Below are 12700 nucleotides of genomic sequence, written 5' to 3' on the forward strand. Positions count from 1 at the left end.
GACCTCTACTGCTGATACTGGGGCTGCTCATCCAGCAGCTTAGTGAAATCTCTAGATTTGTTTCCATTTCATACAAGTTGCTTTGAAAGTAGAGCTAGGCTTGCATTTTCTGTGGATTGCACCTTTGTCTAGTGTGCTTTGCTCCTCTGCTTGAAACTGACCTATATTCCTCTGATTCATTAGTTCCACCCAAGGAAGTAGTGCCAGGTACGCACAGGAAATCTCCAACAGCCTTCCATTTTCTTTCACAGGTGCTGGTAAGAACACGCAGACGTATCCAAAGCTGTTTTTGAAAAAGTTTCTATGATGAACCTACAAAAAGTTAAATAAATGACTGTTAGTAGCACTTTCTTCTTGGCACACCCGATTTTTTTGGATGATAACGTGGATCTTCCCTCCCTCCACATTGCCATGATATGGGTCAGAAGTATTGAGTGACTGTTAGATAAAAAAACAAAACAAAACAAAACAAAAAACAAACTCCTCCATATTAAACAAGTATTAGACTTTTTCTTGTTTTTTAATGAGAATGTCAATGGAAATACAGTATAGCATATGATACCAGTATACATCTACTGTTCCCTACCTTTGGAAATTTTCTCTCTTTTTTTTTTTTTTTTGTAAATAGATATCAGGCTAATTCATCTGCAGAGTTTTTATCTGGCTTCAAAATCAGTGGCTTGTCATTAGCAAACTTCACTTACTAGTTTTAGTCAAGTCTGAGCTGCACAATGGTTGAATTGGTGACCATTATATTTGTTTAACTGCTGTAAAGTAAGTTTGCAACAATAGATGCTTGCACTTAAATAGGCCTGCAGAGCGTTGGGGCCCTATCAATCATGCAGAGATTTCCCTCCTGCTGTCTCCTCTGATGGACAATTCTGCTGATGTGGATATTCAAAAAGGAGGGATCAGGAAGAACAGATGATGGATAAAGACAATCCTCTGTCTTGAGAGGAAATCGGAGAAATCCTTTTAAGGAATTTCTTTGTCATGGTGTCAGAAGATTAATTATGCTCGTGTGAGAACAGCTTTCTCATTGGGTGAAAAGAGACATTATCCTTCTGACTTGTGACAGAAGATTTTCAAAGAGAGTTAAAGATTTCAGCTACTCTGAAATCTTCTTATTCTGTTGTCTTCATAGAATCCTCCAAGACCCTTGGATTACATCCATGACATTGTGATGTTCAAGGAGTCACTAATGAATCAGGACTCTTTGTTTCAAACAACCCCCTCCACTGTTCCTCATGCAGATCTCTTCAGAGGCCTTAATACCTGAGTTCAGCTTTTAAAATCATAGAATCACAGAATAGGTGGGACTTATTACAAGCCAGTAATGGTATCTTGTAGTCATAGGAAAGAATGAGATACCACAGTACTACCAAAAATGGGTAGCAGGTCAGTAACACAATTTTTAACAAGGCAAATAATTTTATAATCTGAGAAGATATTCTTTAAAAGTCCAATTCTCAATTGTATAAATTAATCTAGTCAACAATAGTGATAATGTGGAAAATACATTTCTTATGGTTACTCGGAGTGTAATGAACCTATTCAGAAAAGCCTTTAAAAGTTACAAATAGAATATATTACATAAAACATACGAATAGTAAAGTTGCTTCAAATAGTTTTATTTTCCAGCTAACTGAAATTCAAGTTTCTTAAAATTAGTTATTTTAGCAAAAAAATTTTCTAACATACATTAGTTAATACTCTGCCTTTTAAATAATGCACACTGATTGACTCAGAGTCATAATTTTATAAAGCTCCTCTATTGTGCTGCTTTGAAATACAATGATATCCTCAGGGACTGTTAAAGTCCTTAGTGAAGGGTTAGTTGCCTCTACATTATGTGGCTTGAGCAGCCATATTTTTATTTTATTGTCATTTTCTCTAGAAATGAAGTGTCTTCCCTTTAGGTGAGTTGTCATTTCTCCCTGGGATCTGTGTCATGATGCTGGTAAACTGCTATTTTGCGTTATACCCAAGGATGAGCTTGTACCTCCAATACAAGACAGTTCCAGTTTCTTTGATTATTCCACAGTAAAAAATTCATTTTTTCTTTCATGTCTAGGTACTTGACTGTCTCTCTGAGCTAGGTTCTAGAGGTCTCTCAGTACTTTACGTCTGTAAGGAAGCATACTGTTCACACACACATGCACATATATCTGGGTTCATGGGCTAATTATGTTCAATATTAATGCTGTGCATAATGTTTTGGTTTGGTGATTCTGAATATAGATCACCAGTGGCACTCTCTTAACATCAGTGTTTTGAGACAAGGTTTGCAGCAGCTGTACCTCCACTTCTGTCCCTGCTTTTCCCAAGGACCCAGTGAAATGATAGCTACACCTTAGTTTTAAATAAAATTAACTGTTGATTTTATGGGAAAAATTCATTAAAGTGGGCATTAAATATTAGCTGACATTAGTAACCATTTTGTAATGACTGTAGTACCTGAAGGGCCAGATTCAGACTTTTTATGAAAATTCATGGCCAAGACCAAGCAAGTGAAAAATCTTCTTTCTTTCTCTCTTTTTTTAAAAAATTTTTTTGAGAGGTGGTATTGCTTTGTTGCTCAGGCTAGTCTCAAACTCTTGGGCTCAAGTGATTCCCTTGCTTTGGCCCTCCAAGTAACTAGGACTACAGGAGTGAGCTACCACTCCCAGTTTCAAATCTTACTTTAATTCACATTTGATAGTCATATTTAGATAAGTCTTAAATTTAGAATTCTTGAGCATTCAATGTGATCTAAACTTTAATATATTACCAATTCTATTTCTAGTGTTTTTTTTTTAAGATGATAAACCAAAGAGATGATTTTCACAAAATACATGATGTTTTTAAGAACTAATTACAGGAAAATAATAGTCCAGAGGGTAAGTTCAATCCCTTTTCTCCTTCCTTTATGGAAAAGGAAGTGATGATCCTGTTGCATTTTGTCTTGCTGGAGAAAATGCATCCATTATGATCCTCTTGCACTTTTAGCAGCATGAACTGACCTTTAAGAGAGTTGTGATTAAAACTGAAGGTAATTCATCTCAGTAACATAGAGTGGTTTAAGAGAAAAAAAACAGTTACTAATTAATTAAAAAAATTAGCCAGTTATAGAAAATGTTTCTCTCTGTTTTTCTGACCCTGCCATCCAAAGAGAACAATCAATTTATCACCCACTGGCTGCATGAATTCAATGAAAAAGAACTTCGGGTTTTCTCCTTTCTAAAACCTTGCTGAGTTTTTCTGGCAGCACATAAAAGTGGGTCATTTGTACCTAAAATACTTTGCCAATGCTCCATTAATCTTAGTGATCATGTTCTCACTTTCCCTGTAATAAGCAGGAGAAGGGGTTATTATGGAGAAAGAAGAGGATGTCCCATTTTTAAAATGGATGTGTAAATGTAGAATCAGAGAAGGTTATTTAATATTTTGTAGCCTGGTTAATAATGAATACATGATTGAAATATCAGTGACTGCGTGGTATATTTTCGATATGCAACAATGTATTTTGTATTTTTTATATTTATTAGTAGCATATCATACCTCCAGCATTAAGAGGAATGTTTCAACACTATAAAAAAAAAGATAGTGTGTCTTTGGGCATATATCAAGAATGTCTTCATTCTAGAAACAGATGGTTTTGTCAGACCAAAATAATGTGAAAAGAGAGATGAATCAAGAACAAAAGATATTTTTCTTTGGTGATTTTTTTTAAATGTGGAAGCTTTATCATTCCACTTCCACATAACGATTAAAAGGGAAAATAAGCACCTAAGACCTAAGAGTTTCTCAGGTTCTGGATATTGAAACAAATTTTTTGAAGACCTTGATTATAGTCGTTATATAAAGTGTTTGCATTTTTTAAAAATAATCTTCTTAATAAACTGTTCTCCGTCTGAACAGTGAGAGGATGCCAGAAGGACAAGGCTGCATTGACCTTCCCTCTTGGTCTCTGTTATTGGCTGGTTTCAAAGGTTAAACTAGCTACAGAGGAAATGTAATCATTAGTGACTTGAGTCCTTTCCAGATCCCTCTGGAAACTGCAGTAGCCAACTTTGTTCATTTGTTAAGAAAGAGAAGTCATGCCCTGGACAGTTTGGAATGGGAAGCAGCTACTGTCTCTTTCCTTCTTACTTATATAAATGGAAAAATAAACTACTTCTTCACCTCTGGTACAAAGCTTTGTCTTTTGTTGAAAGTTCACACACTCCTTTCATCGTGCTTGTTCATGTAAGGTGGGTGTCTCCCCTCCTTCTGTGAGGTGACTTGTGTAAGTACCTTAAGGAAAGTCCTGACTGCTTTATCAGTAGTCCACTAGCATCATTATAGAACAAACAAAATAAAATGAGGACTACATCAGATGACATTCAACCTAGCCTTCCACATATCTGTTAGAATAAAGCAACAGGGTAATTATGAAGTGAGAAAACTTGAATAAGCAAATAGATTCTACTGGGTCCCACTTACATCAGGTGAGATTATACTTATTTCCTGTGTGTGCACTCTACTTAATGTTACTCACTTTGCAATTTATATAGTAATTCCTTCCCGTTAATGGCATATACTGACATTGGCATCTCACAACAGATGTCACAGGCAGCAGTGCTGTGATTTCTGAGGCACATTGGCATTTACTGAACACCAGGATGCTGCTAGTAATCAAAATTTATCTTTGCAGACTCTCCATATGTCTGTTTATTATTTCACCCTTCTTTGCTCTAGACCACGTTCTCAGAACATCCCTGTTTTTAGGCATCCCTTCTCTAATGAAATGCTTTAGCAATTGGTATTCAGTAATATAACTTTTTGGTGTATTTTTTTTTTCATAAATGGGGATTCAGGTATCATTTGCAGGCTCCTGTAGTTCAGAATGCCGCAGACCAGATGCTTCTCATTACATAGTTGAACACTCTACAATATTCTTTAGGAACAGAGACCCTTCATGCAGAGCAGGATCCCATTATTCCTGAAAGCTTGGTAGAAGCCATTTGTGGGGGAAAAGTGGAATACAAAGACTAGAGGAATTTTTCTTTCTTTGGATGCTAAGAATCATGTTTCATCCAATAATTTTGTGAGGATGATGTTTGCCATAAAACCATTGGAAATTTTTTTATTTATTCTTAGGGTTTCAAAATTTTAGATTTTATAGTTTAAAACTTAGTCAATTGATAATCATTTGTATTATTTTTAATATGAACTTGTTCCTTGCTGAGAGGAAAGTTAAAGGCCAAATGCTATAGTCATTCAGGGAATGCTGGATACAACAATAATCCCAGGAACAGGTTGCTATCATCAGGGCACAGTGGTCTTTCCAACTCTTCCATGCTGTTAAGACCTCTTTTGAGGAATTCCTCTGTGCACTTTGTGAACAGACCCACAGGATGGCAAGGGGCTTATCAGGCACCATGACTGGCTTATTTCCATTTTCCAAAGGAGAAGATTGAAACGGTCAACTATCCAATCTGAAAGTTGGACAATAAGGGTTATTTTTCTTTTTTTAATCTGTTTTTTCCTCCTTTATTTTAGATGTGTTTGGCTAATGCTTAAAAATAAGCATCCCGGGCTGGGGATGTGGCTCAAGCAGTAGCGCGCTCGCCTGGCATGTGTGCGGCCTGGGTTCGATCCTCAGCACCACATACAAACAAAGATGTTGTGTCCGCCAAAATAAATAAATAAATATTAAAATTCTCAAAAAAAAAAGCATCCCATTTAATAAACTCACTGGGCATTGTAAGTGCATACCTGTAGTCCCAGCAACTCAGGAGGCTGAGGCAGAAGGATTGCAAGTTTGAGGTCAGCCATGGCATCTTAATGAGGCCCTAAGCAACTTAGTGAGACCCTGTCTCAAAATAAAAAATAAAAAAGACTGGGAGTGTAGCTCAGTGTCAAAGTGCCCTTGGTTCAATTCCCAGTAAAATACATAAATATTTTTTTAATTTTATCTTTCTTTTTAAAATCCAAATAAATAGTTTTAAAACTCATAGGTCACAGCATCATCTTGGGTTAATGTACCTATTTGCCAAATCTTGCAACATTTCTGGGATATTCAAAAATTCAGATTCCCAAATTCTCCCCTTGACACCTTTCTGGGAGAGAGGATAAGGAATCTACATAAAAAGTATTCTTTAGGAGGTTCTTTATGCAGTCCTTGAACCAGACTTTGTGAGAAACACTGATCTAAATGATTGTGAATTTCAAAGCTGTCTCACCAGCCACATTGATCTCATCAGGAAAAAAACAGTAGTAATTCCAACCAGATTTTCTATTTTGTTACATTCAGGTCAGATATATCTGTGTTGCACAGTTGCTGGAACAAATGAGAACATGCGTTCTATTCTTCCTTGCTACAACTTGTGATTTATCATTCAGCCCTTTTATCATCCTGCCATCACCACCACCGTCAGACCAGAGCCCATTCGGGGCACCCTGCTTACAGGGCTGACCCACTCCACCTCACTGGTCAGTTGGTTATCTTCAGCCATAACTATGATCACTATATCTCCATGGTGTTTCTTCCCAGGATTCTCCTGCATTTCTTCACTTTGTACTCAAAAAAAAAAAAAAAAAAAAAAGAAAAGAAAGAAAGAAAGAAAGAAAGAACAATTTTCTTCCAACTTATGCCATCAGCCCACTTACCTTGATTACTTTTCACCAAAGACTTTCTCAAGGTAGGTGACAGAATGAGAGGTTATAAGGGAGAGTAAAGATCATATCTGTGGATTAAAAATTGTCCTTTTGGGTTAAGATTCCCCCCACCCTCCAATGTGCGGGAATGAACCCAGAATCTTGTGTATGCTGAGCATGCACCTGGAATAAGTTTTAAATTTATCTTATTAGGAATTTGAGGGTGTAGCTCAAATTGGTAGAGCATGGGTGAGGCCCTGGGTTCAATTTGTAGCACAGGAAGAAAGAAAGGAAGGGAGGGAGGGAGGGGGTCATAGAGGAAGGGAAGAGAGAGAGAGGGAACTTGAAGTCTAGAAAAGACGAACAGTAGTCAGAATTGTAGTCAGAATTATAGAATTATGTAAGAGGAGACTAGGAATCTTATGTTCTTTTAGTCTGACTTCTCTGGTAGACCAGGAATAACAATTTTTTTCATATTTAAACCAATTATCTTTGGCAGACTGACCTCAGAAGTTTTTAAGTAGGTATTTTTTGCAGAATGTATAAGTAAACTCAAGTTTATCCAACCTTTCCTTAATTAGTTCTCCGTTGATTTTTAGCTAACAATTTTGATTGCAGTTTGGACCATTTCACAGAATCTTTTCTGTGATCATAGGGAATACGCTGTGTTTAGTTTGAAGAGCACAAGATACAGAGTTTAAGAGATGCAGGTAGAATCTCAGCACTAGTAACTTTCTTGAACAAGTCATTCAGCCTTTGGAGTCTGTTTTCTTGTGTCATCAGTGCTAGCATGTTTACCTCCGAATGCTATTGTGAGGACCCGAATGAAGCAAAGTGTTATCCAAGCTCCCAGTGCAGATCGGAGATGTTATTTAGAAATTTTTGGTTAATTTAGAAGTTGGTTGCATCCAAAGGCAATAAGGAAAGCTCCCTTAACCTTAGACTAATATAATATTTGGTACGTGTATTATTTTTATAAGCGTGTCTTTGCCACACCTAAGACAACGACATTCTTATATAGACCTAGAACCTAGAATGGTGTAATCATATTTACGCTTTCATTCTCATTGCCTTCTGAAGTGGACGCTTTGTTGACAAGCCTCAAATGTGACTTACTTCTCTAGCAATTACCTTACTAAGCGGTATGGGTTTGTTTGTTTATCTATTTTTTTCCCCTTTGTGTGTTTTTATGATCTCTCCCAGTTTAAGCCATGCTCTCCCCCCCAACCCCATAGGATATGATGATATAGGAGATCATTGTGGTCCCATTACCGCAGCCCCTCAAATAACACTAAAATAGAATAAACATCGGTTCTAGAGTAAGACATGCATTTGAGTAGCAGTTTGGCTACTTATGAGCATGGTTGTCTGATAAAGATTAACTGAGATAATATGTACAATAAAACTCTAGAAGGTGTAAAAACATTGTTCTTTCTATGGATAGGGATCTCTATAGGGAAGGGTATCAACATTTATTGCATGCTTCATATACATTACCTTCTCTCTGAGGTGGGAGAGAGTCTCATTTCACAGATCATGAGCCTCAAGTCACCTAATTATAAAGGAGTGGAGCTCGATTTGCCACACTACCTATCTTTCTGCTTTCAGAGCAGCACAGGTTGCGTGATTCTTGGCCCTGCCTCCTCTTGCCTGCCGAGAGAAAGAGTAGTTGAGAAAATGGAAGGAGACACTCCATGTTGCAGTCAGCAAATAAAGAACCATCAGAGCAAAAAATCCTAGTCACAGATTTCATAGGATAGGTTTCTGCAACTTGTCTATGTGACAAAACTGAAGACCAGTGAGTATATAGAACTGGCCAAGGTTTCTTTCATGGTGAGTCTGCAATGGGCAAGGGGGGTGGCTGTACCCCTCATTTGCAATCCACTTGAAATGTGGCTCAGCTACAAGTCCCTTTATCTTCATGCTTCCTTTTCCCTCTATCCACCAATGTGATTGACTTAACCATTTTTAGACCTATAGGGGCGGTGGATCCAAAAGAGCTTTTTGGAGTTTAGACTCACAGAACTTTCTCGGTGTTTTTCCACTTGAACATAAATGAAGTCAAATTTTCACCTGCCCTGAAAGCCCCAGGTGACACCAGCTGGTTAGGCAAGGCGTGAACTGTTGTGGCAGTGTAAGCCCTGTTGTCACCCTGTTAGTTTGAAGAAACAATGGGCTTGCCTTTCAAAGGAAAGTGGGAAAACGGAGCTACTTTTGTTCTTTGTAAGGGATGATTATTACAGTCAAATGAAAGTGAGGAGGTATGATGAGAAATTAATTCTTGGAAAAGAAAAATTACAAGGAAACGTTATCATTATTACACCTAAATTTTGACTTTTAGGCTTTGGGGACTATTTAAATTATCTAAACCATTTTTTTTTTTTTGCCTGTGTGCAATACATTCGTAAAACTTCAGAAGTTTGAGTTTTTTTCTAGTTTGTACTTAAGCTAGCCCTCTTAAGTAGAGTTGGTAAAGCCAAAACGATGTGGGCAATAAATTTTAAAGTTATTACAGACTTCAAAATATCAGGAAGTTTAAAAATAAAAAATAAAAAAAGGCCAGTATGTCTGGCTCATGAATTTTGGCCATGAACATGATACATCAGGAACTATACTTAGATTTTTGTTATTCTAGGCCTCATTGCCTCAAACACAATTTAGATGAAATTATTTTTTTCTAAATAATTACTCTTAAGCACCTGATGATCTAATGAAGACAATTTCTTAATGTGTCAGTACGAGTTCTTTGTATCTTATATGAATCTTTTGTTGTTTTAAGCTAATCTGCTTTAGGGTTCTCAGATCCAGGCAGTTGACAAAGCAGATTCTAGCAATGGCATTCATTTGGAATGCTGCCTTTTGTTTACTAGCTTTACCGGGCCCTGACTGCTTCCTTTGGTCATCTGGTGTCTTCACTAATGTGATTTGTACTCCTTGGCTCTGCAGGTAGCCATGAGCCTTTATAAGTGGGTTTACAATGAGACTCACCACCCTGGCTGCTAATGAAGGGAGCCCCGGGGGTTTTTTTTTTTTTTTTCCCCCATATGTCTTCCAAAAGAGTGGAGGAAAATTGAGCTCTAGGTTTGTTAGTTCTCCTTGTTTTCAATTAATTGAATTTAAACAATTGGTGTACTAACTGTGATACAAAAATACAAATATTTTTGTTGAGGAATCAGAATGTCATCTGCCAGCCCTGTAGGCTAATCACTGGGATTGTTTATTTTTGAACCTGGAAAGAATAAAGTAGAGTCTCTGTTTAAACTCAACCTGTTGGCATTTTACCTTCATCTGATTTTGTCCTTCAGGAAACTTTCGATCAATTTGGTTGTTTAAAAAGGGGCTGGGGCTTGCATTCTGGTACTATCCTTGATATTTAGCATTCCTTAATTTTGACTAAGTCACTGACACTCCTGGTTTCTCATGTGAAAAAAAAGAGTGTTTTAACAAGATGCATATGAGAGCCACATTTCATATTCTTCCTGCTTTCTTTTCTTTTTACTCCTAAAGTAATGTAAGGTGTTCCTTCACTGGATGGGTAAACCTACCACTGAAAAGCAAACTTAATCTGACAAAATGTTTTAACCAGCAGCCAAACCAGTAGCTAAATATTAAATGTGGTCTTCATTAGAGAAGTGATATACTTTGTAGATTACAATCCAGTTTTAAAGAGAAACGAATTCTCCATTTCCAGTAGGGAAGCCAGGTTTTCAATGTTCATCATAAGGCAGTGGTTTCAGATATAGTTTATAGGTCTCCCAAGGGTCATGAAATATTTGGATTTTAGAACAAGAAAGGACATCGGCAATGATTGGGTTCAATCCTTTAAATTTTACCAGTGAGGATTCAAGAGGCCCAGAGATGCTTAGTAGATTATTCATGGTCACAGAATTTACAGAGCTGCTGGTAGAGCCCCAGCTCCAAAGAAAAGTGGGCATATACTATGGTAGAGTTAATCTGACTACTTCTTAATGCAAAACAGAGAGTGAAAGGTTGAAAGAGAGACTGCTAATTCCATATCTGAAAACTTAAAATCACTGCTTGAGAGTTGGTTTGTTTTTCTGTTGCGGGTACCAGATTAAAGTCAATCCCACCCCACAAGTGTTTCCGGAGGGTACCCTGTGTGTGGAACCCTGCACTGGGGTGATCTTGCAAAGAGTTCACAGTCTAACCTGGAGAGGACACAAATGTGAATTGCTGGGAATGAAAATAACAAACAAACGGAGGATTCCAAAGTTCAAAAGGAAGATGGACTTAGATAGGATGATATAGGATGAAAGTTTAATAACACGTCAAATTCATGGTGCTCTGAGAGCTCACAGGCAATGTTTTAAATCAGGCTGGGAGAAAAAAAGAAAAGGAACTGGTAAATTAAAATTTGGGTTAGCATTCCTATTCTTGGTGATTACTATTGGATAAAATCCCTCATCCTTGCAAATTGATGTCACTATAAATTCATTGTCCTTAATCCTAAGTACCACTTAATTATATCTTTGTGCTTGCAAAGATCTGCTTTTTCTCTAATCACTTACTTCAAATCTCTTCTCCTCTCTTCAAGCCTGTACCCCATTGTCCCAGTCTCAGCAGGCTGCTCCTCTCCCTCTTAGGAGCCCCTGAAGAATCCTAGTAATTGCCTTGATTTTAGCTGGCCCCCAGGTACTAATGAGTACCTGGAGATAAAGCCAGAAGTGCTTTATCTCCAACCAGGGCTTTCCCTTGAACTTCAGATTCATCTATCAAATTACTGCTGGGTGTCCCATTTGGATGTTTCACAGCCATTTCAAAATCAGTGTCTCCTCTTTCTGCCACCTTGGAGCCTGTGGAGGCCTGCTGGGAGACTGTGGTGCAAAGCCATTTTTTGCTGGCTATAAGCAGGGTCTTTGGAACCAAAGGGAGCACATCACTCTTCTAAAAATTGAAGGTGTTTATGCCAGAGGTGAAACCGAGTTCTCCTTGGGCAAGATGTACTTATGTGTGCAAAGCAAAAAACCACACAGTGACTCCTGGTGGCAAACCAAACAAAACCAGAGTCATCTGGGGAAAGGTTACGCGTGCCTGTGGAAACAGCAGCATGGTTCAGGCTAAATTCCAAAGCAACCTTCCTGCTAAGGCCATTGGACACAGAATCCGTGTGATGCTGTCTTCCTCAAGGATTTAAACTAATGGAAAATAAATGAAGTTGGATTTGTACTCTTGGAAAAAAAAAACAGTACGTCTAAAAACCAAATGACTCACCTTTCATCTAAAACCTCACCTTCTTCCTCAAAGCACCTCAATCAGAGAAGGTACCATCCTACACCCCAATTTGCATTTTTTAAAAACTACCCTGGCTGGAATATGCTGAATGCAGAAATTATATACAATTAGGAGACTGCAATAAGCCAAGTCAGTGCACTCTCTGTCATAGTTTTTTTTTTTAATTTGTTCTGTTTAGTTATATATAACAGTAGAATCTGTTTTGATATAACAATAAAAGCATGGAATATATCATGGTTTAGTTTAGACCCCAGATCTGTCCTTCCCCTTCCCTTTCCTTACCTCCTGCTCCCTTCCCTCTATTGATCTTTCTGCCGTTTACCCACAGCTTTTTTTTTTAAATCATTTTTTTTGTGGATGTACTTGAGGGTGAGATTCACTGTGGTATATTCATGTATGTACTTAGGAGAGTTTATGTTAGATTCATTCTACTGTCTTTCCTTTTCCCATTCCCTCTCCCTTCCCTTCAATCCCCATTGTCTACTCCACCAAACTTTTATTCTTCCTCCCCCTTTATTGTGGGTTAGTTTCCACATATCAGTGAAAACATTTGACTTCTGGTTTTGGGGGACTGGCTTATTTCACTGAGCATGACAGTAGCCAGATCCATCCATTTGCTGGCAAATATCATAAAGTCATTCTTTATGACTTGAGCAATATTCCATTGGGTATATGCACCACATTTTCTTTATCCATTTCTCTGTTGAAGGGTACTTAGGTTGGCTCCATAGCTTAGCTATTGTAAATTATGCTGCTATAAACACTGATGTGGCTGCATTACTATAGTATGCTTATTTATATAAATTCTTTGGGGAGGAGTGGGATA

At 37.7% G+C, this 12700-nt stretch overlaps 2 pseudogenes across 2 annotated transcripts in view; one reads left to right on the forward strand and one right to left on the reverse strand.

The window, feature by feature from the left end:
* The window catches only part of LOC308631989 (large ribosomal subunit protein uL23-like), a 491218-nt pseudogene that overhangs the window by 145021 nt on the left and 333497 nt on the right, over positions 1 to 12700 (reverse strand). The window lies entirely within an intron of this gene.
* On the forward strand, positions 10426 to 11776 carry LOC308632056 (large ribosomal subunit protein eL33-like; annotated as a pseudogene). Its single transcript has 2 exons — positions 10426 to 10524; positions 11226 to 11776. The product of its transcript is annotated as a large ribosomal subunit protein eL33-like (transcript).

The sequence above is a fragment of the Spermophilus citellus genome (genome assembly GCF_964194105.1).
Source record: "Spermophilus citellus genome assembly, chromosome: 12".
NCBI classification, from domain to species: Eukaryota; Metazoa; Chordata; class Mammalia; order Rodentia; family Sciuridae; genus Spermophilus; species Spermophilus citellus.